This window comes from Hyperoodon ampullatus, assembly GCF_949752795.1.
Source record: "Hyperoodon ampullatus genome assembly, chromosome: 11".
NCBI classification, from domain to species: domain Eukaryota; kingdom Metazoa; phylum Chordata; class Mammalia; order Artiodactyla; family Ziphiidae; genus Hyperoodon; species Hyperoodon ampullatus.
In genome coordinates this window covers 71,567,310-71,573,441 of record NC_136924.1, presented here as the reverse complement: position 1 = coordinate 71,573,441, position 6,132 = coordinate 71,567,310, and positions in this window count along the sequence as shown.

The following is a 6,132-nucleotide window of genomic DNA, read 5'->3' as shown; positions in this document are numbered from 1 at the left end:
TGTTTTCTTAATTTTACTTCCAGTTCATTGTTATTATATAGAAATATAGGGCTTCCCTGGTGGTGCAGTGATTAAGAATCCACCTGCCAATGCAGGGGACACAGGTTGGAGCCCTGGTCCGGGAAGATCCCACATGCCGTGGAGGAACTAAGCCCATGCACAACTACTGAGCCTGCACTCTACAGCCCACGAGCCACAACTACTGAGCCCACATGCTGAAACTACTAAATCTTGTGTGCCTTGAGCTTGTGCTCCGCAACAAGAGAAGCCACCACAATGAGAAGCCCGCGCACTGCGACAAAGAATAGCCCTTGCTCGCTGCAACTAGAGAAAGCCCACGCACAGCAACGAAGACCCAACACAGTCAAAAATAAATAAATTAATTTTTTTAAAAAAAGAAAGAAATATAACTGATTTTTGCGGGGGGGGGGGAAGCAGGGGGGTGCTGGGATGAACTGGGAGACTGGGTTTGACATATATACACTAATATGTATAAAATAGATAACTAATAAGAACCTGCTGTATAAAATAAAATTAAAAAAAAGAAATATAACTAATTTTTGTATATTGATTTTGTATCCTGCAACCTTGCTAAATCCATTTATTAGCTCTAATAGTTTGTGCATGTGTGTGTGTGTGTGTGTATTTCTTAGGATTTTCTAGGTACAAGATCATGTCAACTGCAAATAGAGGTACTTTTACCTCTTCCTTTCTGATCTGGATGCTTTTTCTTCTTCTTGCCTAATTGCCTTGGCTAGAATCTCTAGTAACTCAATGAACAGATGTGGTGAAAGCAAACATCCTTGTTTTGTTTCTGATCTTAGGGGGAAAGCATCCAGTCTTTCACAATCATGTATGATGTTAACTGTGGGTTTTTCATAAATGCCCTTTATCAGGTTGAGGAAGTTTCCTTATAACCCTAGTTTGTTGAAAGTTTTTATCCTAAGAAGGTATTGTATTTTGTCAAATGCTTTTTCTGCATCTATTGAGATGATCACATGTGGCTTTTGTCTTTTATTCTATTAATATGGTATACATATTAGTCTGCTAGGGCTACCATAACAAAGTACCATGGACTGGGTGGCTTAAGCAACAGAAATTTTTCTCATAATTCTGGAGGCTAGAAGTCTGAGATCAAGGTGTTGGCAGGATTGGTTTCTTCTGAGGCCTCTCTCCTTGGTTTGCAGATGGCCATCTTCTCCCTGTGTCTTCACATGGTCTTCCTAATCTCTTTTACAAGAACCCAGTCATATTGGATTAGGACCCATCCTCATGACCTCATTTTAATTTAATTACCCCCTTCAAAGGCCTTATCTCCAAATACAGTCACATTCTGAAGTACTGGGGGTTAGTTAGGACTTCAACATATGAACTTTGAGTGAACACCATTCAGCCCATAATTGTATTACACAGATTTTTATATGTTGAGCTTACCTTGTATTTATGGAATAAATCCCAGTTGGTGATGAGATGACTTAATCCTTTCTATATGTGGCTGGATTCAGTTTGTTAGTATTTTGTTGAGGATTTTTATGAGCAGCTACTAGCATTATTATCTTCTTTATTCCCACCATTCAAAGTGCTTTTACATGTACTATTTCACTTACCTTAAACAGAATTGCATGAGGTGGGTAGCATACTCATATTCACTGAAGCAAACTGAGGCTCAGGAAAGTAATGTGATTTTACCCTAATTAGAAATTTGCAGTAATACATCATATAAATTGAAACCAGAACCACAGATGAGAAGAATATTAGGGAGATGAAAGAAAGCAGGATTTGGTGAGAACAAAGAGAAACTTTGTACAGCTAGAAGTTTACAGGGTCAATTTGAATGGCATCTGTGATTTCAATGACATGAGAACTGAGGTTATCTGCTGATGTGCATAATAAGAGTAAATAGACTTGTGGTTTCAATTCATGCATGTAATGAAACCAAGTAGGGGTGACAATTCTCATTAATTTTGAGATCATGATTTGACCAGATAAACTGGAAGGAGAATAAACCAAAATTTTGATGATAGAGATTTGACTGTATCAATAACAGCACACTGCAACTTACAGATTCCTTTTTCCTTGGAAAGCTTTTCCCCAAGTAACCTGCCAATTCACACGCTCTTCTCTAAGCCTTGGTGGAGCCGTACAGTGATATACCATAACTGCTCAGTCAGAGAAAGCTGAGTTCAAATTCTATCTCTGGCCCCAAAGGACTGTGTGACTTTGCAAGTCATTTAATATCTGCAAGACTTTACTCCCTCATCAAATGAGGGAATTGAATAAGCTGCCTTTCAGTTTTACGACTCTATTAATTTAGTGAATAAGGGGAGTGGTGATTCAGTGGACTGGGAATTTTCAAACAGCATTGATGAGGAATTCACTAAGGAATTACTGAAGAGCAATGAAGCCTGGTAGGGGACAGAGAGCAGGTAAGCTAGGGTGGGTAGCCAGTGAAAGTGAGAAAGTAATCAGATTGGGGTGGGGGTAGCTACCCAGAGTTGGGGATGTCATGGGGCATATTACACAGGCTACTGTAATCTAGTTGGTTAATTAATTACACATTGTTTTAATTAAAAATAACTAAAAGTAATTAAAATTCCAGATCAGAGAGTCCAGACTGGGACAGAAGTCAGATAAACCCCACACCTTTCACCACCTATTTTTACATCAGGATTATGATCCCAGTTCACTGGATGATGCACTGAAGAGCAAGGATCTTACCCATAAGTCCCTCCAATAAAATTCCAGAAGTCCTGGCCCATCAGCTTCTCACATCATTCACAGGTCACATTTCATTTCTCTGAACTGTCACATGACACTTCATAATGGTCTGGTTCATCGGAGGCAATGTTCTGATAATCAAAAGACATCAGTTTTTCCTTTTCATTTAAGTTTTAAACTATTTTAAAATTCTCTTTAATGCAAATGAAATGCACTATTACTGTAAAAAATTCTAACATTCACACACATTATGTAGATACTGACAGTCCTCATAATTCCTTTTCCTATTGTTAAGATGGGTGAAAATTCCTCCAAGTCATGCTTTCTCTATATACACTAATGTAATATTATTTACAAAAAAACGGAATCATGAACACTATTTTGCAAAGTGCCTTTTTCTTGCTCACCAACCAGTATAATCCAGGTATTTTTTCATGTCAGAGCATACAGATGTGCTTTATCCACTTTGACAACTACAGAGGAGTCCATCATATCACTATATCATAGCATAATTTATGCAGCTCCTATTGATGGGCATTTACCTTGTTTCCAATTTTTTGATATGTAAACAATAGTGCAGTGAACATCCTTGTATATATCTTGCATATTTGGTTTTTTTAAATAAATTTATTTATTTATGGCTGCATTGGGTCTTTGTTGCTGCACGCAGGCTTTCTCTAGTTGCAGCGAGTGGGGGCTACTCTTCGTTGTGGTGTGCGGGCTTCTCATTGCGGTGGCTTCTCTTGTTGCGGAGCACAGGCTCTAGGTGCACGGGTTTCAGTAGTTGTGGCACACGGGCTCAGTAGCTGTGGCTCTTGGGCTCTGGAGCGCAGGCTCAGTAGTTGTGGCGCACAGGCTTAATTGCTCTGCAGCATGTGGGATCTTCCTGGACCAGGGCTCAAACCCGTGTCTCCTGCATTGCCAGGCGGATTCTTAACCACTAAACTGCCAGGGAAGTCCCCGCGTTTCTACCTTTCTTTTTCTTTTTTTTTTTTTTGCGGTACGCGGGCCTCTCACTGTTGTGGCCTCTCCCGTTGCGGAACACAGGCTCCGGACGCACAGGTTCAGCAGCCATGGCTCACGGGCCCAGACGCTCCGTGGCATGTGGGATCTTCCCAGACCGGGGCACGAACCCATGTCCCCTGCATCAGCAGGCGGACTCTCAACCACTGCGCCACCAGGGAAGCCCTCTACCTTTCTTGAAATAATAGAGCATAATATGCTGAAAATGTTGGTTTTTTTCCTTCCATCTTCAACATTAAAATGGCTACACAAAAATTCACCAATCTTGATGTCTTTTAAATGCATGCTGATATGACAGCTGTCACATACAATCTAACAAAATGGTTTCAAATGAAGTTAAAGACAAGTAAGTGCTACTAGAGCCATCTTGTGGAAAAAACCTAATGAACCTTTTGGCGAACCCAATAGAATGGGACTTTTCCCCCATTCTTTTTTCTGATCTATCCCCAAGCCCTACCCTATAATGTGGGAATTGGGGTAAGAGGTAGGGGAGAGCTGAATGATGCCTAGCACAATTAGAAGTGCCATCTCCAACCCCCTAGAGAACCCCTGGCAGAAATCTCAGACCACAGCTTTGTCCAACCTCCATAATGCTTATAAATGTCACAACCTAGAAAATAAAGCAACAAAGGAAAAATTAACCAATCCACCAGGGCAGATAGATTAAAAGTATCTTAAAGTACTAGAGTGGCTAGTTATCACTATGTAGAAGGCATAGAATCTGCATTAGGCATATGCGTGGTTTCCATTTTTAGGAGCTTTGTAACATGTTAATATTACATGTTTTCCAAAATACCTTCCTACTTATTGTTGCTCCTAGGTTGCCAAGATGGGTCAGCCAACATGGCCTTAAAAATTAAGTACCACTAATGTTCAAATTAGATGAGTCAAAAATAGAGGACTCACCATGTGGATCTGAACAGGACAGCCTGAGGAGAAGGTAGAGAAATTAGGGGTATTATGTGAAATTGATGCACAGCTGCACCCTATATGTCAGCAGTCCCCAACATTTTTGGCACCAGGGACCGGTTTCACGGAAGACACTTTTTCCACGGACTGGGGATGGGGTGGGGATGGTTTTGGGATGATTCAAGCGCATTACATTTATTGTGCACTTTATTTCTATTATTATTACATTGTAACATATAATGAAATAATTATACAACTCACCTTTATGCAGAATCAGTGGGAGCCCTGAGCTTGTTTTCCTGCAACTAGATGGTCCCATCTGGGCGTGATGGGGCTGCCTCAGCTTCACCTCAGATCATCAGGCATTAGATTCTCGTAAGGAGCGCACAACCTAGATCCCTCGCATGCGCAGTTCACAGTAGGGTCCCCACTCCTATGAGAATCTAATGCCACCTCTGCTCTACAGGAGGTGGAGCTCAGGTGGTAATGTGAGTGATGGGGAGCGGCTGTAATACAGATGAAGCTTTGCTCGTTCGCCAGCCTGCCACTCACCTCCTGCTGTGTGGCCCTGTTCTTTTTTTTTTTTTTTTTTTTTTTTTTTCGGTACGCAGGCCTCTCACTGTTGTGGCCTCTCCCGTTGCGGAACACAGGCTCTGGACGCGCAGGCTCAGCGGCCATGGCTCACGGGCCCAGCCTCTCCGCGGCACGTGGGATCTTCCCAGACCGGGGCACAAACACCCGTCCCCTGCAACGGCAGGCGGACTCTCAACCACTGCGCCACCAGGGAAGCCCTGGCCCTGTTCTTAATAGCCACAAACCGATACCGGTCTGTGGCCCCGGGGGGTTGGGGTCCCCTACTATATGTCTTTGGAACATGCATGAAGGACTGAATATTGTTCTATGTGAAAACTAATGACACTGTGGGAGTTAGGCAGAACAATACTTAAGATATGATCTTGGCTGTCAGAGAGCTTCTGTATGCTACAGTGACTGCAAATAAGAGATGCATGGTCACAATATTATGGAGATACACATTAATTGTAATGAGAGAGCTCGAATTGCTTCAAGGCGAAGAAACACATCAAGAGGCAGAAACAGCATCTGTAAACTGCATTTATTGAGTGCTTATTGGGCAGTGGGCACATCAGATACAAAAGAGTTGGGATGGGGGCAGGTAAGAACTTAAGAAATTAAATACACACATTAATTTTACCACAAATTCTAACTACTAGGGAAGTACAAAATTCGTACAAGTTATACTTTATAATGAAATTTTGATGTCTGTCAAAAGGATAAGCTATACATACAATGCAATAAAAATGTTTTAAAATTGTGCTTAGTATCACAGAACTACCCCGAAATGGGTTGATAAAATGCCTATACAGCATTATACACATATATTTTACATTAAAGATTGCTTGTAAAGTACAAATACTTTGACCCCATTGCTGAGAAATCTATGGCTGACAACTATATGTGCAG